The following is a 21,800-nucleotide window of genomic DNA, read 5'->3' on the forward strand; positions in this document are numbered from 1 at the left end:
TAGTGTCAATTTAAAGCAGCCTGTGCTACAGTGGCTTTAAAGAATGGTTAAACATTTGCGCTTATTTGCTTTCTCTCTGAGTTAAAGTTAAAGGCCACAGCAAAGGCCAGCCAGGTAGGAAAGGCAAAATGTAGGAATACTGTGAGTGTCTTAATTTTCCTGAACTGTACAGCACACATTTGCACTTCTGTTGGGACCTCATGAAGTAAAGGCCTCACTTAGAAACATGTTTTACAGCAAGTATATGCATAACAGGTGTGTTTAAACAGGTAGCTTGTGGGTAGGCAATATGTGTAGATTATGTGTCTAATGCATGTTTCTTAAGCACAGGCCAAGAGAGGTCAATACGCCACAGCTTTTAAAGGAATAGTTAAACATTTTGAGAAATACACTCATTTGTTTTGTCTCTGAGTTAATGTTAAAGAAGATCGCAACACAACTGCAGTCTCAAACCCCATTTTTTGGTATCTTTTAACAGGTAGCAATAGTAAGAAATCTGTGTAGACTGTGTATTATGCATGTTTTTTTATGTTGTTGTTACAGAAGACAGATGTCTCTTTGTTGCTGGCAACAACAGAATTATGCAGTCCCACTATAAGTTTTACACTCTGCCTATTTAGCTTTGTTCTTTGCTACGGCCCCAAACAACTTGCCACATTGCAGCTCAAATCGTTTTGTATCTGAAAGTCCCTTTAGATGAGAGGAGCAACAGCACTGTTATGCCTGTGTGGGTGGTTAGCCTAGCTTGGAAGCAAGGGTAAACAGAACAACAGAAAAAACACCCTACCAGCATCTCTGCATCTCACATGTTGTATCTAGTTTGTTTAATCACACACACAAACAGAGGTGTAAACCCCCCACAATATGTGCTTTTCTGTGACTGTTTGTTTTCCATCTGCTCAGTACTTCTGTGCAGAGCATCTTCCAGTGAAGTGTTGGTTGCCTTGCAACCTCACTGTGATGACGAGACTCCAGGAAGTCACTGCACCTGGCTGTTGTATTTTCTGACTGCATGATTATAATCTTACCAAAGAAGTTGGCAAAACCTTAAAGTTTTCTGGTTATCTGTTTGACTAGCAGTGTTTCTGTAGTTGCAATGTACTTCTTTTTGCTGCACACACCAAGTTTTCAAGCTGTTCTTTTAATTTGCTTGCATTTCATTTGTTTTATTAAAATGGCTGTACGCTGCAGAACATACACACAGGGGTTCACATGCACTAATATGCATTCACGACTGGACCGGAAACCACAACAATTTGTCGTCTTTGTTGTCAACAAAGAACAGAAAAGTTTAGAGTAAAACATACACGGAGAGAGTGTGGCTTCATTCTCCGGCCAGGACGCCATTTCTTGACTTTATCTTTACTTAGTAAATAGTTGTTTTTGTTCTGAATGTCTACAACTCCTTTAATGTACAGTTGATAGTTTTTTTTAGACACATCTTGCTTAAACTAGCGCAGTCTAGTTCAACAGTCAACATCAACAGATGTGTTGACTCATATTTTTGGTTAAATGAAAGTTCTGGCAGTCTCTAATGGTGCAACCACAGGGTTTTTGCTCTGTCTGCTACAAAGCTGCTTCACATCCCTCATTAAAACTGAGTTACTTTATCATGAGCAATTGTTGTTGTTGTAGAGGACCTTCTCATTCAGTCTGCACACTCGAACATTTCCAGTCATCTAAACTGGAAACATTATGGTCACAGTCTTGCCTATTAACAGTATTGAATGTTTGCATATCTGAATAATTAATAAATTAATTATTTATTATCATTCACACTAAGGTGAGAAGTCACACATGTAAGCATGTGGTTCCACATTAATCTGCATATATTTAGAACTATTTTTATAATTATGAGACTGAAAGGCACTAAACTCAATGTACAGTTTGGGATCATGTCAGTAGTTTGGTCATAAACCAAAGTATAGCTATATCAGAAGGTATCACAAAGGTTATCTTTGTTTATCCATGCAGCTAGTGTGGCTAAAAATTCCAATATTTTCATAAAAAATTGCACACAATGACCTAATACAGTCTGACAAGTTTGGTTATAAACCAAAGTATTGGACACATTTTAGCTAGATTAAGATATCACAAAAGCATGAACAGTTTTGCAGTCTTGTCTAGTCTCATAGTATATAATAATTAAAATAATTTATGATCCAGTGGTTTTGGTTGACTCATATTTGGGACTAAAAGTCAGGATGTAGCCACAGCTGCTTTGATTTTGACCTTTCTGTCTCTTTTAAGTCCCCTGACTTTATAAACGTGTAATGCTGAATTATTCCTTTAAGAATACGAGCTCTTACATGTGTATTGGTTTGTCTGGATTTCTGCAGGGTTACGTCATAAGATTCAGTGACAGATGGCCAGCAGTCAAAGTTGCCCAGTGCTCCTCTACCTTTTAATTGTCACGCAAGTCTCATAGGAGGTATAATGAGAAACATTGGACAGTTTGAATGTCAGTTATAATGAACTTAAGTGAGTTTAATATTCTAGTAATGTGTCTGTGCTGGTCAACTACGTTGTGACATGTGGCTCTAATTCAAGGCACATGAATTTCCAGAGGCACAAAGCTGATGATCCTGCCAAATTAGAGTGTGAAGTGACTGTCACGCCAGCCTGTTGTCTGCGCGTGTGTCTTTGTCTGTTTGTGCTTATGGTTATAGCCCGAGAAGATTATTAAAAAAATACTTTCCTGTTCTCAATAATACCCTTTAATTTGGCACCTCACATTTTTCTTCTAGTATTTTCATTTCTTTATAAAGTGGAAGCGTCTTTCTGGAGTTTTAAAAAAATATATATTTTTATGGTATGTGATGTGTAGATTTACATGAATTATAAGCACATAAAAAGTCTTCTTTTCCAATGGGATTCATGTTGAATTTTGGCTGGTGTTTCTGGGAAGCAGTACCTACATGGTTAAATGCAGCCCTCTCAGATGGCTGGAGCTAGGGGAGGAATGTGTGTGCTTGTTTTATGGACAGCCTAGAGCCCTCGCCCTGGCATTGGCGGCAGACTGCTCTTTGTCACAAACACCCTCGTGTCAAAGATGCAACAGCATCCTGGAGGAAGCATTGACTGCCGCTATGAAGTCGACAAGTGATGAAAGTAGCCTAGAGGTTGTCAATTAAGAGAGCCAAGGCCTGGACCTTATAAGTTAATGGGCAGTTTCCCCTCTCAGGGCCTGCTAGGGCTTTATAGCACAGCTTATAAAAACCCCAAGTGTAATGCACCCCTATAACGTTTTCAATTAAGAGAAAGGGCATAAAGCAGTGCAGACACTTGGCAGTCATGCTAGAATGTTTATAAAGTGGCATTTGGCATAAATTGGGAGGGGGATTTTCAATTGCCCCAGTTGTTTTAAAGCAGCAGCTACTGTGCAGAATTTTATTTTGATGGCACTTCATGCTGACTGGAAGCATTAGAGACTTCCTGGTGTCTTCCTAATACCAGCTCTTTCAGCTTGGTCATATGGACGCACAGCCTGAAGTTTAAGAGCTATGTCTTCTCAGTTGTAAAAGAGATTAGAAGCAAGACAGAAATTTTGATATTATACACTCTTAATATACTACAAATTGTTCACAATAAATGGCAATGTTATTTCACAGGAAATTTACATATTAACTGTCCCATAATACAAAGAATGTACATACAATGCAATTAAAGAAAATGAGCATGGGGCAGATTATTGTTTGTTAACATAATTGGCACTTAAACACCATAAACCCCTTGTTGGTAATGCTAATAGAAATACAAAATAATCTAAAATGCTTAAAGAAAATCCTGTCAATCATCTGGTGTCTTCTGTGGTCGGGCAAGCTTCGGCTTCCGGTAGATAAATAAATGAGTGTTGAATAAACAGCAGTGTGTTGACACCTCATTTCCTCATTGATTGGTGGTTGGAAGCTGAGCTGGAGGTGTGTGGCCATAATCCAATCAAGCAGGAAAACAACCATGGGGACTGTGTACCAAATTCTTCAGCTCGGGAGGGCGAGCAGGTTCTGCCAAGTAACCTTATGCCTTTGCCTTTTTATTGGTTTATCTAATTTTTTTTATTTGGACACATTCTTGGCCATTGCCCCACAATACCGAAGTTTGCCTGAAATCTTTTTAAAACAAATATTTGGGCCTCTTTTCCAAGCCTATCTTCCCATTTATTTTCGAATATGAAGACCATTTGTTTTGTCAAGCTGAATAAATAAAAACCGGCTAAATACATGATGGAGTTCAAGTAAACAAAAGAGGATGTATTCAGTGTCAAATAAAAGACGTGTTTTTTACACTGAGCCAATGGCTCAATAAATCGCTCTATTACCTGTTGTTGACCCAGTTAGTCTTGCCTTTGAAATTTGTTACAGAGCATTAAGTTAACACATGTTGCTGTGTGAAAACAAAGCTCTGGCGAGTGGCGTGGTGGCCAGCTGAGTAAACGTGGTTTGAAGGAGCCGTGTGGGATGGCAGAGAAGAGAGGCCTACACTTGTCCCAGCGCAGACCAAGGTGGACCATGCGGCCAACAGATGGATATGTTACCCTGTTTCCCCATAGAAAAAAACCCCCAACCAAAACAAGTGTCTCTGCTCCAGCACTGAAGCCTTTGATGAACAGCACATCTTTGGCTTCAGAGTTGGACTTCTTCGGACCCCAGAGCGCACATGGAATCGCATCTGTATAAACACGTCCAGGGAGGAATGTGTGAACAATGCAACAAAAGAATTTTGTTCTAGAAACACGGGGTGGACTTGGCTAACGAGTGGTTTATGTGGTTTAGAGTTTGAGCGTGGTGGTCGGATCGAATGAGAAGCTGGGGAAATATTCTCTGTTTTTAATGATAACACAAGTGGGAAACTTGTGTTTTTGCTTCAGTATCTGTGTATATGCTGTCCGATATGTGCCGTCATAAAAAAAAAACTTCTTTTGCACAATATATAATGCAGAAAATGCTGCTTGGCCTGATTTATAAATTATGTAAGCTATTCATTTAAAAAAAAAAAATATATATATAGTCATTGACTAAAACTGAACAGTAACAATGTTTATTTAGCTATTTGTTTTATTACTATTTATTCTTTATTTTTTCAGTAATTATATAGAATTTGCTGACAAATATATATATATATATATAACATATATTGTATAATAATGTGTAATAATGTTTGCAGAGTGGTGAAAAATCGCTGCACAATCAACTTAAATATATTAGTCTTAGTCTATTTTCTTTCCAGCTCAAAAAATTACTATATCGGCCACCATATTGATTATCTATGAATTTCCCCCCCTCTAAAATCAGTATAAAAAATCCCATATAGATTGGACTCTACTATATACATGTCATGTTTCACACAGACCTCCTAAGACAGACCACCCAATTTCTTCCTGACTGTCATGAGAAGTTTTAGCTTGTGTTGATCCATTTATTGAACTGTATTAAAGCATTTACTGTAGGCATGACTAACAATTTCTAATAAAAAGTGTGTTGGGGCTGGTACAGTTTAGCCCATGTAGCATTAATTGGAGAGCCGTCGGAGTTGTGTGTGGGCAGGATATTGCTTCCAGATTTGGAGTCAGCGTCACTGTCAAAAGGCCAAAGGGGTTCTTTTAGCTATTAAATAGATACAGATTTGGGTTCAATTTACACCTCGAGAACCTGTAGGAACACATTTGCCTCACTGACATTAGATCATTGTTTTTGGTTATTGGGTGAAACCATGTCTTGTTCTTTCCACTTTTCACTTCACCGCGATGGTGTTTTGGTCTTCTCACGGTACTGAGGTTGGCTCATTGCCATGGTGATGGTCGGCTAGTTCCAGGGCGATGAGGTGTAATTTACCCAGCATTTCCTGTCTGATACACAGCACCCTAATGAGTAAGAGGCCTGCTTTTATAGCAGAGTGTTTGTTAACCAGGCACAGCAGGTGGTGTGTGTGTGTTGTGTGTTGTGTGTTGTGTGTTGTGTTGTGTGTGTTGTGTGTTGTGTGTGTGTGTGTGTGTGTGTGTGTGTGTGTGCCAGTCAGCCTTGTTTGTTTAAGGGCATGTACACCTATAGGTGGGACTATCTGTAGTAGTACAGGGTTGCATGCTGTGGCCACATGGCTGCAGTTCTTGCTGTGACCCCTCGGTGTCAGTATTGACAGCGTGCTCTGTGATGAGGTCTGTGAGAGTGCCTTGTAATGTTTGCTCTATAGTACCAAGTGAAGTTTCATCTCATGAATATCCCTCATTAAATAGTCCCACACTATTGCTGAGTGACTATCCGTGGAAACTTTATTTGAAATATCAACAGCTGTGCCTGCATAATGAAGTTGTGTTGCCCAGAGAAGCCCATTTTATATTCTGAAAGACATAATAACACCAGGAAAAAACAGTACCAGTACAGTAGTTTGTGCATTTTAGGCCTGGAGGACATGGGGAAAAAGAAAAATCATGATGTTTTTGACCAAATATCTCTATCGATATTACATCAGTTTTCAGGGGTTGACCATTGGAGCTTTTTACAACCTTTTTAATTAGATTTTTGATAAATAATTGTCAGTATTATGGATATAATGACTTAGTGGCTAAAGGTAAATAACATAACAATTATGACAGTGTGGTAAGTTCAGAAAATTACATCACTTTACTGTAATTCAGCCTTTAAAAACAGATACAACATTTTTTGCCATATTATATTTATTGCACTATACTGCACTGTCAACTATTGTTTTTTTGTGTGTCTATTATTATTTATGTCTCTATGTGCAATACACTTTCTGCTGCTACACTTCTGTGTAATATACATTATTCTATTTTTGCAGTTTTATATTTTTTATATTTTTATATTTATACTTTATTTATTTAGAGTTGTTACGTTACACTCACCCTGAGCCAATGCATCAATATTTTGTATGTTTAACTGAATGAGAATAACGCCTGTCTAAGAAAAGATATTTCAATAGACAAAATCTATTGATAATCGTCCCATATTAGTATATTGCTTTAAAATTGATATATTGCTCAACCGTAGTGCCTTTAATAGCTAAATTTAGTAGTATTGTTACAGTGAACTACACCTAACCTAGAATACATGAAGGGAGTCTCAAAGGCTTAAAATTGCTGCTTTACTAATGCTTAAAGATTGGTCAAATATTTGATAAGTTGGTGGATGGCAAATCTATAGGTGAGAATTTAGATAATTAGTTAATTGTTTAGGTTATTTATAAGGTAAACAACAAAATATTTACTATGAGCAGCTGCTCAGTTTTCTCCACTTCATATCATTGAAACTTGAAGTTTTTTTTTTACTACTGAGTGAGTATGCAGAAGTTGCATAGACAGCTGTGACGGCTGTGATGGGCCGTCTGTCAGTTTTGACATTCTATGGACTTTATGATCAATTGGTACATTGTTTTTATCAGCTGCAACTAGCTTGAGTATAGATGCACAACATTCAGTATCTGTGGTTAAAAATAAAGCTATTGTCAAACAGGGTTGTGATTTGATCTTCATTATGTGGGCACCTGAAACACAAATTTATCTACAAGTTTATTATATTTCTTTGTGTTAAATGTCATTTGGGTCAATACTCCTATATTTTAATAGTGTAATTGATCTTGTTCTTGCTGCCACTTTCCAATGAATGTGAAAATGATCTTATTGATCACTCCACATTGAACATCTATATGATCATTAACATAAAACCCTTCACCACTGAAAACAGGACATCTGTTATGTGACTGTCTTTCTGAATTCATAAAAAATAGAAGGAAAAAGTATTTTCTGAGCATGCAGAGAAGAGTTGGCTGGATCCTTTTGGTATTTTGCCGTATTTGGAACTGGCTTATAACTTCTCAACACATCACTGGCACAAGTTGCAGACAGGCAGCCTCCTGTTAGCACTACACTTCATTAGAACCAGGTTTCAGTGGTACCACACACATTCAAACAGCGGGGCCATCTCCCTAGCATCAAAGGAGATTTTATACAAAGGGTTGTCTCTGTGTCGGTCTTCCCATCAGTGTCTGCTAATGATGCATGCTGCACACGTTTTTAACATTGACACCCTCCTCTCCCTATCACTCATTCACACACTCAATCTCTGCTTCCATTTCTCCCTCTCTCTCTCTCTTCTCTCTCTCCCTCTCTCCCTCTGCCATTCGTGGTGTTTGTTTGGCTGCTGGGTTTTGTTTGTTTATTGTTTCCAGATGGCAGACGCAGACTTCATTTGTGTGGCTTTCAAGTTTCCAGAGAGCTTTTTACTGCCTTGGCTCAAGCGCTTATCCTGTTTCCTCTAGCCGGGCTTTATGATGGGCCCTTTTTATACGTAGCAACTGGAAACAACTGTCACTACCAGTCTGCATCGGGGAGAGCAGGAAAAAGCCAAGAGAAAGTGTCTCTTTTCCTCTCCATCTGAACATCTTCATTAGAGCATTCCATTCATAGATGAGGAGGATGTTTCTTTTCCTTGATGATGAACTTTGCTGGCTTCATAGAATAAGACTGAATGCCCTTGACTGTGGAAAACAAATTCTTTGTTGACATGACGGTGAGGCAGCATGCTCACAGTTGTGATGAAGCTGGTACTTTTTTTGTTAGGACTTTGCTGAGTCTAGTCTGGGCATCATTAAGCACTGTGACATCACTTATTTACAGGAACACAGGAGGTCGACTTGTCCAGTAAATGTGGGGGAGGACCAGTGCATGTCTTTACTCATCGGATGCGGTTTTAAGACGAAGCAGTAATCAAAGCTCTCAGCTATATAAAACCCACCCCTTCTCCTTAAGGAGGCATTTCTCCTGGCTGCTGCTGAATGAGTGATTACCCTGGCATTCCAACCTGCCTAATCCCATTTCTAGCAGCGATTTAACACAGAGTCGCAGTGGCCAAGGCGCTACATTCAGTGATCTGCACCAAAAAATGAGTCACTTGAAGGAAATGTCAACCTGTTGTGCTTCATGTTTCTGTAACAAATAAGCTTGCAAAAAAGGCATTATGTGGAGGATTTCAGGAAGCCGTGTCACCAGTCTGCGTACATTTAGAGTCATACAGTAGCACGTGTCTCAGATGATGTCAGCTCGAATCACCATGTCATTACGTGGTTGTTTAGAATCTGTCAGGCTCCGTGGTGTGCACAGAGGTAGCAGCGCTGTATATGTTGTGAACGTCGGCACAGTCATCGTACTAACCCGCTCGTGACCCTGCACAAGGGGATCCGAGCTGAAGTGTGAGGGGATCCGACTTTAATGTTCACGTAATCAGTGGTGTTTGTGTTTTACCACCACTGAGCGCCTGGCTGGCCGGCTAATCTCATCAGGGTTTGGGCTCTGGTGCTGGGGTGAGGGAGAGGACAGCCTAGCATGACCCATATCTCCGTGCCAGGACGGCTACAACACTCCGGCTCTACTGTGCAGTTCCATCAGAGTTTACTATGAGGCCCTTTGCCAGGGTGTTTACTACTGAACTGTCTGGCACAACAAGATAATGCCTGTACTAATGCCCTCTAAGGACACAGCCACTCTCACTAAGGAGGGTCTGCTCTTTTTACATCATGCCAGACTCTTTGCAGCTAAATAATAACATTGTGGAGAAATAATTGGTTGTTGACTAGCTTTAAATTGCAGCAGGTGAACAGTTTTAATTGGTAGTAACATTCTGTCTGTATGTAAGGATGGACTAAATAACTGTCAAAAGAAAGTTGAGAGATAGAAGCAGGAAATTGAGTTTTGGTTGCTGGTAGACAATCTTGATAAAATATTTAAGGAGGTCTTATGTTTCATTCAGAAAATAGTGTGCTTGTTAGTTAACATTGCAAAGCCTCTTAGCAAGCCTAACTTCATGCATCTCTTTTCTGTGTCCTTAAGCAGTCTGCAGCCCCTTTTCACACAGAAATTCCACAATACTGCCTCAAATATGACTCGCCAATATGCTGGCTTTATTTTTTAACACCAAAAACCAGCACCTTGTTGTGTGATTTTTAGATACCATGCCGGCTAGAGGTGGGAATCCCTTGGTACCTTACAATTTGATTTGATTTTGATTTAGAAGGCTGTGATGTGATTATAAAAAAGATTATCAATGCAAACATTTTTTTAGAATAATGGGCACCATATCTTTTAGGCAACAAAACTACTTTCCTCAGATCAGTGCAAAAAAGTACATGATTGTGCATTATATAAAATGATTAAAACGGTTAACTAAATACACATAACTGCCTGAAGTGAGGTAGTTGCCTAGCTAATGCAACTTCAGTTAGTGACAAAGGATAGAAGGTTGATCTCATGTACAAGTTGGGGGAAAAATACAGATACCGCGACATTTTGTGTGCCAGTATTATATCGATTCATGGCCGCCAAGTATCAATATAGCATTCCAACGGCCAACGGGCCGTCAGTATTTTCGCAGGCTCACTTCAGGAATATACTGGAGATGCTAGTATCATATGAAACTAGAAAAAAGTTAGGCAATTTATGTTTCATTCAGTGATGAGTGAAGAGAATGAAGCTTAAAGTTGAAGATAGTTTGAGAAAATGCTGCAGTTGTTGTCGTCCATACATGTTTGATATCAGTTAAGTTCAGTTTATTGGTCAGTCTGTGGGTTTGGAAATAAAGAGACTGAAATGGGATGAATAGATTGAGAATTTTCTCTTATTTGACAAAACAATTCTTGATTGTATTTCATTTTGTGGACACAAGATGTAGATAAACAGTTAAATCGCAATATATTCTATCGGAATACTCACCAAATCACAAAATGCTGAAAATCGCAATAATATTGTATCGTGACTCAATTATCGAGATAAAATCGTATCGTGGAGCTTCTGGTGATATCCACCTCTAATCTCCCGGGTGAAAGTCATGTTCGACCCATCCACCACCGATGAGAATTTGGTCGACAAAAGCGTATTGACCAACCAACAGACCAGAAGGTGTCAGTCAGCCTCTAGTAGCCTGTAGTCCTCATCAACAATCAGGCAACATGATTGTCGCTTAGTTAAGAAAGAGTTCGGCTCATCACAAAACCTGCATGAAAAAAATATTTCTAGTGTTTACCTCACAGTCTTTCCAACAATAGATGAAGTAATTGTTGCTGTGATTGCTGTCGAGGGACTGTTAAGCCCTGTATTATTAGCCTATATGCAGTGTGTTTAGTGATAAGATTTCAAGCTCATCTCAATGTTTTACTCCAACTGGACCTCCTATAATGTATTTTATGTCCCTTAGGTACCTGCACCACACTGAGAAGTAATGGAAGCCGGTTTGTTTTTTACACCATTGTGTTAAAAAAAAATTAAGGCGGTTTGCAGATGTTGTCAAATGCTGTTTCCTTATTGTCACTTTACAATGACAAAGCAGCATCTGAGAAGTCTCTGGTACCTTTTCACTATAGTGAGGCAGCAGAGGTACCAAGAATGAACAGAAGAACATCAGTTATTATCTTAGAAAAGGGCCCCATGGTGGTGGTGAAATTAATACAAGCAAATATTGTTTTCATTCATTTGATTGACTTGCTTTATAAGACCTATTTTACTGGTACAAAATTCTAATTTTACACCCAAATTGCTAATATTGTCAGACAAGAGTAAGTTTATTTAATGTTAGTCAGTTTTATAAAAAGCTTTTTTTGTGGTTCTTCATTGTGAAATATCCTCTCTTACACACATTGTTGTTTTAGTGAACTGACACCATTGCACTCGCTCTGCTGCGCCCGTGAGAGGTCAGAAACCTGCTCAGTCCACTCCCTTGACTCACTACACACACACACACACACACACACACAGGAAACACATCAGCAGCTGGCTGTTTGATGGTCTAATTTAAACCAGTGGATATTTTTGAGCTCTTTAAATCCCCTGACGTGTGTGCGTGTGTGTGGACACAGGGGCATAATAAAGGAAGTTCCTTTATGCGAGGAATGGATAGTTTTCCTATTTTGCTGTTAAAATTTAGTCTAAATATTTAGTTTTCCATTTTGCAACAAGGCCAGTCATTGATATGGACGCACCACCCTTTTGTGAGTACCTCTTGATCCTCAGTTCGCATTTACTGATGTTTCATCTGCCTCCCTGTGCTCCAAGTAAAACTCCCAGTCTGTAACTATTCACACCAGAAAGACTCAGATCCACCACAGTCATGAAATCATAAAAGAAAATCTGACCCTCATTGTATTACTATTACAATTCACCTTATTGTAAGATATGCACGTGAATGCCATGTAATATTTGTGTTCAGTCAGTGGTGAGGAGAACTGCTTATTAAACCATCTGATCCAGTTTTACAAAGGCTTGATTGGCCTTTAATTTGCAATAATAATTAATGCAGAATACTCAGACATCCATCTGGGAACACGCGTTCAGATCAAACAACCCATTTAAAAGAGTTAAAACTCTCGCCGAGGCCTAATTATCACCTAATAGCTGATGTGGCAACAAACAAGTAATTATATCTCTCCTATTAGCCTAATCAATGAATGGAGACACCTCTGGGTATGGTAATAAAGGGTTAGTGTTTATGGAAATTGACCCTGGGTGCTAAATGCTTGTAGATTTAATTTGGATTTTAACTTGATCCTTCAAATTTAGAATCTAGGTCTAGCTGTTGCTTTGTTTTATCTCCCATATTCATCATATGAATGTGTGTACATACAGATCCCTGCATGAAAATAGCTTTGAGAAAAGATTTGTTTCCAAAACTGCATTAATTGTTTTTTCCTGGAAAGGTTGGTTATCCTCCACTGCCAATTCCATCATCAAACATATAGCAGGTTTTTAGACTGTAGATGTGTCAACTCACGACTGGTTCATTTGTTTAACCAGCAGCCTGCTACCTATAAGCTTATTAAATCAATAGATTAAAAGCGAGCCTCGCTGTGATGTTAAAGACTAAAACATAGACATGCACACATAGACACACAAACACAAGCAGCATGGCGAGTTGGCTTATCTTTGATGTATCCCGATTGACAAAGAGACTCCCTCCTATCAAAGGATTACAAATAAACTCCATAGAAAAGACTGATGCACAAAAGGTGGTCTATGTTCTTTCTGTTTGTTTGCATGGGAGAAAGTCTGTTATGAATTAGTAGTTTGTGTTTCTGCTTTTGATCTAAATGTACCACATGATGACCAATCCCTTTATAGTAGAATTTGGTTAAGCTTGCATTAAAAGTGTTTGCAATGGGGCCGCATTCACCCTGAAAAGTGGACCATGCAGTGAGTCAGACAGCAGTATAGGCCAGACCACAAGCAAATTGCCATGCCTTTTAGTCCTATCTTCGATGATGCGGTACTTCCTCAGGCTTTTGTTTCCAGTTTGGGGCGCAGCTGTCAGGCTAGGTGCTGTCCACGCTCCCCTCCCAAAAACCTCAGGCCACGCGCCGCTGCACCCCAAACACTAAATAGGAGCATTAGACACACCATGTTAAGGGCTGCTGGTGTTTGAGCTGTGGCTGTGGGTGCGTGTCTTGTCCCATAGCCAGTGACGTGCGCATTATCACAAACACACACTCCCAGCTGCACACCACACTGCAAAAGTTATCCTCTGCTCGGAACCCTAATATAAGACAATGGATTTATTCTTTTGTGCCAAATGTCCCATTGTCCTATCTCTGACTTCTGTTTCTGTCTGTCGCCCGTTGACCCCTCTCTCTGCTTTTAGTATCCCCCGCCCAGATCCAGATCTGCACTGTGAAAATACCCACAAGGCCTATCTACCCATATGTAGTGTTGCAGACTTTGATTATGCACCACCGACATCACACCTCAGCAGGGTATATCCAAACATGAAAATTAATTCACAGCTAAATGCTGCTATATGCAGTCCGAGAGGGAGAGGAGAAATCAAACAGAGGTTTGCACTAGTGAACAGACTCGGCATTAGGAAAGAGAGCCTAAAGGCAGGCAGAGAAGGCACTGTTCATTAATGTGCAAAGCAAATGAAACAGTTACTTCCCCACCTGCCCCTGCAAACAACACACACGCACACACACACATAAACGCAATGGTCATTTCAATACAGGGAAGAACCCTTTGATTGTGTGGAATTTCAATAGGCAAATGAAATTGACCTAAATAAAATAGATGTAAAATATTCCTGGAGCTGCTTTAAAATCAAGTTATTGAAAAAGAGAGAATAAAATCAGCATAATGCGCTGTAATTGTAAACAGAGCCAAACACACACACAGGAGACTAACATTGATCAGTCTGAAATTAGAAAGTTTCAGTAAAAGTGCTCGATGTGGTTCTCAAGCAAACTTTTAGCTTGGAGATGTTGTCCACCAACTTACCTCAACACCGTCAGATTTTCCAATCCTCTTGTTTTTCTTGAAGGATTTTCTAAATCTTGATTTTATACAGGAAATACACAATTTTCACAGATTGATTTATTTTCTCAGGTATCAGGGTCTTTTTATTTACAGCTGTGGCGTCCTTTTAGACTGTCTGTTATGAACTTTAGCATGAAAGTACTTGGGCATGACTTTGTCTCAGAGCAATGCAAATGGAATTGCCCCCTGATGGTTTGGAATGCACCCAGCTGGCCTTTAAAAGGTGATAATTGGAAAATACAGGATGAAGCCACAGTCAAAGTGGGGACCTTGTGTTAGACGGAGTTAGCCATAGCAAGAACAGAGGAGAGAAAACAGGAGATGTAGGAAGAAAACACGTAGAGGAAGAAATATACATTTTATTTAATGTTTTCTCTTTGAATTTGTAGTCCAGTTGTGTGCCAAAAGCAAACAGAGTATTCTGCATGTGTTTTCAGAAGGTTTTGCTTTAACTGGTGTCAAAAAACACCTCTCAGAGTGTATTTTAGCCAGCATTTGGGTTCATGGTGCACCTTTACTATTTTTTCTCCACTATTAGGCACAGAGAACCCTGCCCTAAGCGGTATGCACTGTTATGTACTGGGTAATGGAGCTCAAAGGTTGGAGAAGCTTGCAACTGGAAGGTTGCTCGTTGTTCAGCCTTTTAATTGCATTGAACTGACTGGTAATGTAAGCATAGCGCAAGCTACATATTTTCTGAGTAATTTGAGTTATTATGTGCTTGCTATCATCAGTTTAGACAAAATAATCGTGCACTATGCTATCTCAATATATGAATTAATCACAATTTGATTCATTTGAAAGTCAATAAAACTTTTTTTTTCAAGATTGACCACTGGGGGCAGTAAACATGCCATTACAGAGATTAAATACATGTGTTGTTTCTAAAAAATTGCTGGTGAAAAAGTCATCTGATTGTAAAACTCTCTTTAGAATATAACGGAAGAACTACTGAGGGAAAACTAAAAAGCACTTCCCTACTAATTTCTAAAACCTGACACAGCATTCCTTTACTTGTCGGGAAGGAAGTGTAGTTAGAAGGTCAGGAGGCCTGTACAGGAGCTATTCCCTTTACAAGGCAACATTCAAAGCATTTCTCCACTCCTCTGCTTGTGTTAGCCTAACTTAGTGTATGCCTGCACATCCGGTCTCCATTACTGTGTTCTCTTTTGAGAGAATGTGACAGCGATAAGGCTCTTTTGAAGTCCAGCTTTACTACAGGACCTCTAGAGAGGGACAGAGCCAGCGGTCAGCTGCTAAACTGAAGATAAAACTCTGCCAGCTCTCTTTACTTTTCTGAGCTCCATGTTAAGATTTTTTTACAAATGCTCTGGATCTCTTAACCATATGATGCTGATTTTTCTCTCTGTTTGCAGTTGAATAAGAATCCTAAGCATGCTTATGCATTGATACATTTGCCATATAATAACATTTGCAAAACAGAGTAGTCATTAGGCTACCATCCAGTCAAAACAGTCCGCATGTCAGCCGTCATGCCCTGTGTCAATCAGCAGACATTTCCAGCAACAATATGGCAACACCCAATCTGCATTCTGTTCAGGAAACTTTTTACCAACTCCAAATGGAATCTTCCTAATGACTTCCTGTATCTGAAGCCTACACTTCTGCTCAACGCACAAGTTTGACTGACCATGACATTGCATTTTTGTTGTGTTCAGGTGTCACCATTGAGAATAATATCAGTGCCAACACTCAGGCCCTTTGTTTAGTACAGGAGTCCCACATTTGATTCTTTTCAGTTTAAAACTTATAAACACTTGGTTATTGTTGATGGTGCATCCCACCACACAGCAGCATTTAGATTTTTTTCTAGCAGATAGAATCGATGATCGATTAATGGTTGTTAAGAATTTGGTCAATCTAATTTTGGCATCAAATAAAGAGACATAACACATGCGCATCCCCACAATACATAATACAATAGACTATGCCTTGTTTGTGTTAAAGGGCCCTGGGCTTTTGAAGTGTGAAAATAAACATGTAATTAAGAAACACACACATTAGTTACCTATTTTTGTCGTATAGGCAACTGTTCTTTATATAAATGACTAAATATCTTTTATTTTGCCCATGTATGTTTTTATACATACTCCTGTAAGTATAAAAACATAACGATGAATCATTTAATTGATCATTAACATTATAGATGCTCGAGTTGGCAGGTTTCTTTCGAATGCCCATCCCTATCGCCAAGGTGGTCACAGAGTATCGGGTGCTTTAATACATGATTTCTGTCTGGTTCTGGATTGCGTTGGTGCCAAACAAGTTGAAAATGTTTCCATGATCCTCCCAGTAAGGGAAGGAAGGGGCACTGGTTTTTGCCCACCCTCTCCCACGCCACACCTTTAATAGAGGAATAGGCCAAGGTAGGGTCCTGCTCTTTCCTCATCATTTTCCACATTAAGGTTGGGTCTGTGTTTATGTTTCTGGATGTTTCATCTATTGACACTGCACATCATTAGACTTACTGCATCAGCTGTTACAGGAAGTATGACAGAGTAACACCCTCAGTTCAGCATCAGACAAACATTTGTCAACCGTTGTCACTTTCTAGGACTGTCGCACTGTAGTGCATTGACTGGACTGTCATTGTCAAAACTGTTTGTATCTTGTGTAACTGTGTACCTAAAACTGTAATGGTTTGCATTAAAATTGCAAGAAAATAGCATACATAATTGCCAGTTGAAATATCCAGAGATTATACATTAGTCCTGTCATGTCGAGCCATGGGATGATTTGCAAATATCATGTCATGATTATCCAAGCCACAATCATTTTGAATCACAATACAAATTTGCAGTTCTGCATGTTGGCACATCATCTCTGTTGCTCTGTCTGTTCTTTGGTTTGAAATCTGTAGTATTTCCACAAATACCATGAACTATTTTTTGGGGAATAGGTTGACTGCTGCATGATTTTGATAAATTTACAAATACAGTGTTAACCTAATGGCAGCTTGATTGCATTACATTGTAGAATTGCTGCACTAATGTTGCCTGCCACTGGAGGTGACAGCTTGGCTGGTTGGTTGGATTTCTCCTCCAGCAGTCAGCCTTTAACTCTAAATTCCTCTTCTCTCACTTTACTCCTCCCCTTGGACACGTCCAAGCCCTTTCGGGGGAAACAAAGCTCTGTCACACTGCGAACACTCAGGGCAGTTCATTTTAAATTTGCATTGACTTGGCATTTTGGCAGTTTTCAAAAAATGTAACCCAAAGAGGAAAGTACCAAAGTTGTCCTGATTCAAATGCGTGCCTTTCCCTCCCCTAAACCTTTGACCTAGATCGGGCCTAACAAATCACCTCCTTTTTCAGCTTCTTTAAAAGTCTACTGTATTTGTATCATTCAGTAACATTATCAAACAATGCTGGCCCTGTGGAATACTGGAACACCATGAAACGACGGCAGTGTTTGCGGAGCTCTTGCACTTTCATGGGGCTCACTGACTCATCAGTGGCTGTGTTGTGGTGAAAGCCGGTACAAGAATTCTCTCCATGTGGTGCACAACACCCGCAGCACACAGAGCTCTGACAATCTGACAATCCCAGCTTCCTATTTGCATCACAGCTTTTGCTACAGGAAATGTGTTGTTGATTTAATGATGTGGCGGCGTGTAGGCCTGTTGTTGTGTAGACGTTTTGCAGTGTTTAGTTTTCCAAGGTGTTCGACACATAGGTCCATAACAAAGTTAAAAGTGAGAATATAGCCAAATATACATGAGTTAGTGATTTAATTACTGTTATTGAGCCATTTCATGGTGTAGCCTGAGTGCAAACATTGTGTAAAAGACATAAGAAAGGGATGAAGAATAAGAAGTCTATTCCTTGTCCCTAACAGTTTATTTCCTGTGTGTAATAATGGGGGGGGGGGGGTCTATTAATTAATTTATATAACAGAAAAGCCTGGTGTACTAGGTAAGGGTTAATGTTGAATGTGTAGGCATACCTCAAACATGTAAGGGCTCATGGACTCAAGGGCTTTCAGCTTTTTTATGTGGGGTGTGGGGAGGGGCTGTGGGCTGCTATGGGGGGTTGTGGCCTATATAATACTTCCATGGTTTTGGCAGTCAGATTTTCAAGAAACTTCCTGGTGTGTCAGGATCAATCGGGCCTAAGCCAGTCTTAATTAAAGGCTTGGGGCTGGGCAGAAGTCGAGGGCAAAAGGCATCCCTGTTGGTTAAAAGAATGAAGCGTCTGTCATTACAACACTATAGGGAGCATCAGCTTTATTACTTAAAATTCCTCTTTAAAAATGTGTTACTGTTAGATGATAACACGCTCAAATGATGGTTTAAGTGTATTTCTGTTTTCCACAATAGAAAACAGAGGAAAAAGCGGCACCGCGGTAATTTTATTAACCTCAAGGAAGTGATAAAACAGAGTTATGCATAAAAAGAAAAGAAAATTGATGTATTCAGTATCAACAGATTGCTCAGTACTTTGTTGTTAACATTGTTCGCCCACTTGTCAAAATTAGTAATAGAGTATATTTCTATGTATTCAGGATGCGAGTTATGTAACAATGTTTGAGTTACAAAAAGGAGGATTTTTTGCAGTACAACCGTCTTGAAGGAATTTCTTATTGAAAGCTACTGTCTCAGTGCTTGTTAAATACTACAATGACACCAGAGCATTACAACCTTAAGCCTAAAAGCAAATTTGGCATTAAATGAGTGAGTTTTCAATGGTCTTGGCTAGCAGTTGTGTCAGAAGTTTAAAACAGATGCATTTGTAAAACACATGCAGTTATAATTTTCAACCACTTGGGGGCACAGGCAACTTACAGGGGAGAGATGAGGAGCTATGAGCTCGGGTGTGAATGTTGTATATGTGTGTGTTTGGGGTGGGGGGTTCATTAATTAAATGGAATATGATCCAAAAGACTCTGCTCACTCATGACACATCATGTACCACAAGAGAGGAAATAAGACAAATGCCACAGATGTCCCCTTTTTCTCTGTCCGTTTTTTCTCTGGTTGTTTCCCTCCAAATCCAAACGTCAGACAGACAGCGCCTTAGTATGTTTTGGTCTCCTGAGTGGATCCTTCCAGTACACCCATCTGTCAGACTTTGTTCTGAGGTCCGAGGAGGGGTACGGGGGGCGTGTTCGTGTCTGGGCACGGGGTGGGTAGATGGGTGGGGGCAAGAGATCAGACACAGTACATATCACATCGCAGACCAAATATCCTAATAGTCTGATGTACCATCTGATCTACTGTCCCAGTCATATCCATATCCAGGACTCATCCAGACACACCCCAGCCCAGATTGTCCCTTCTAGTGCAAGTTAAAAGACCATTTGTTTTTAACTTGCCCGTGCAACCAAGCCCGCCCATTTGTTGCTTTCTCTCTCCCTACTTCAGACTTAATAAATGCATCAGTTTTATCTTTATCAATCCCCCTTCATTCTCCTCAACGTTTTCTTCCCATAATAATTTCTTCAGCAACAGAGGACCCTTGACACCTGTGGAGTCAACTAAGCAGCGTCTTTTTTTAAAATCCTAGTTGAGTTGATTTACGCAGTAAAAACATCCTCAAAATGCTTTTTATTGCCTTCTGTCTCTGTGCTCTATGGTCACTGTTGCGGGTGTATCAGCAGTTGTTTTACCTGAGATAATTAGCCTGGGGAAAGTTGGTCTGACATCCAGCAGCAGCATTATTTATTATGCAAACGTACGGAGGCACCATTTGAGAGCAGTGAGAAGTGTTCTCACCTGCAGAACTAATACTGTTAATGCATTCATATCATGGAGGGTTATGTAACTGTGCTAGCTGCGATGGAAAGTGCAGCCACCTTGCCAGTCTTAATGCATTCAGGCTCCACAGTGTCAGATGGCCCCAGTGATCCAGGGGGCTCAAGATGGCAATGCTGTTTTACAGTCCGGATGTGTGTGTGTGCAGGCCAGAATATGTGTGTGTGAGCGCTGCAGTGTTTGTTAGATTAAGTGTGTGTGTATCCATATGGTTGCAGGCGACACCTTTGAATTATTATGGGCTTGTGCCAAATTAATATAATAGAGTTTCAACCTCTTTTTATTTAGGTCATATGATCTGTTTATGGTCATGTGACTTCATGGTCAGAGTCTGTATCAAAGAGGTTTTAAATAGGGGATGGAGTGTTTATTGTCATGGGAATATAGTGAAAGTGTGCATGTGGGACTCTTTGCTCTGCCATTGGTTGAAAGGCTCCTTAAAAGTAAACACCAATCAATCCTCCCTGGCTCCCTGTCTCTCTTCCTCCCAGCGCTGCCACTACAGACAGACCCGGTGACATGAGTTGTGGAGAAAGCTCCCCACCTCCCCTCCGCCTCTTTTCTCCCATGCACTGTAATCCTGACACCGAAAACCGCCCCTCAGAGAACAAATGTCAGCCTCAGAATAGAGCGTGCGTGAATAGTGCATCGGCTCCCCCTTTTCTTTCCCCCTCTGGTTAGCATGTTAGAGAGTGCTAATGTTGATGGAGGTGACAATTAACTATACAATGATCACAGTGATGCCGCTTGTACTGCTGCCTCACAGCATTGCTAAAGAGATAAATGACTGATCTCAAGTCGACTGGGGACTGGGCAGATGACAGATAAGCACATAAAGGAACATTTACTTTTGGGGAATACAGTTTAAGCTTGCCTACCAGATGTTCTGCAGGCTTTATGCTTCATATTTGACTTGCTAATACCAGCAGCCTATTTATAGTTCCCATTGAAGCTTTGAAACCCTAATAGAGGCCTTATCGTTCTATATGTAGGGTGATGATTGCACCATATATTTACATAAGATCTGTTAAATGTTTCTCTTTGGAAATTTAAACTGTTAACTTGAGAAAGGATTTCTATTTGAAGCAAGTCAGTGGGGAAACACGCCAAGTTGTGTTGAAAGTAGGTACTCGCCTTATCAGTGCCACGGACTGGTAAGCACACAAGTGCACACATTCACTGCTTCTGCTGCTGCTGCCGCCGGATTCTTTGCCAGGCACCCGTGGCTGACTCTGAAAAACAGGGGGAAATGTTTTGGAGACACAACCTGAGATATTGACCACCTCTCAGCCCCCACTGTCAGCTTGTGAAACGGCCCAAAGATATTTGCATGAAATAAATGAGAATCTCTCTCACGTCCAGCCCTGCTACGGCCAAAGGTTTACTGTCGCAGATGCATGCTCCATCTGGCCCTGCTCTCCTCGTCTCCACTCTTTTACCTGTTCATATACACCATCAGGCTTTGTGCTTGTCATATTTGTCACCAAAATCATAACTTTAGCATCTTGTTTTAGGTGTAGCAGGGCTTCAAATTCATGAGGATAAAGTGTGTGGCAGGATTCCAAACTTAAGCAAGTCTTATCTGTCATAGCATCCCCAAAATGAGTCATACCTCTTTGTTAGTCCTGCTTTGGATTGTAGAGAATACAGGGTTGAAGAGGGTCAAGTGGTCCTCTATCCTGAGCAAACATGGACATGGTGACAGCAGTTGGGACAACAAACCTCCAC

General features: G+C 40.1%; 1 protein-coding gene across 2 annotated transcripts in view; it reads left to right on the plus strand.

Moving 5' to 3' along the window:
* Positions 1-21,800, plus strand: part of clybl (citrate lyase beta like) — a 59,054-nt gene that overhangs the window by 657 nt on the left and 36,597 nt on the right. The gene's annotated exons all lie outside the window — the stretch shown is intronic.

The sequence above is a fragment of the Centropristis striata genome, chromosome 10, assembly GCF_030273125.1.
Source record: "Centropristis striata isolate RG_2023a ecotype Rhode Island chromosome 10, C.striata_1.0, whole genome shotgun sequence".
Taxonomy (NCBI): Eukaryota; Metazoa; Chordata; class Actinopteri; order Perciformes; family Serranidae; genus Centropristis; species Centropristis striata.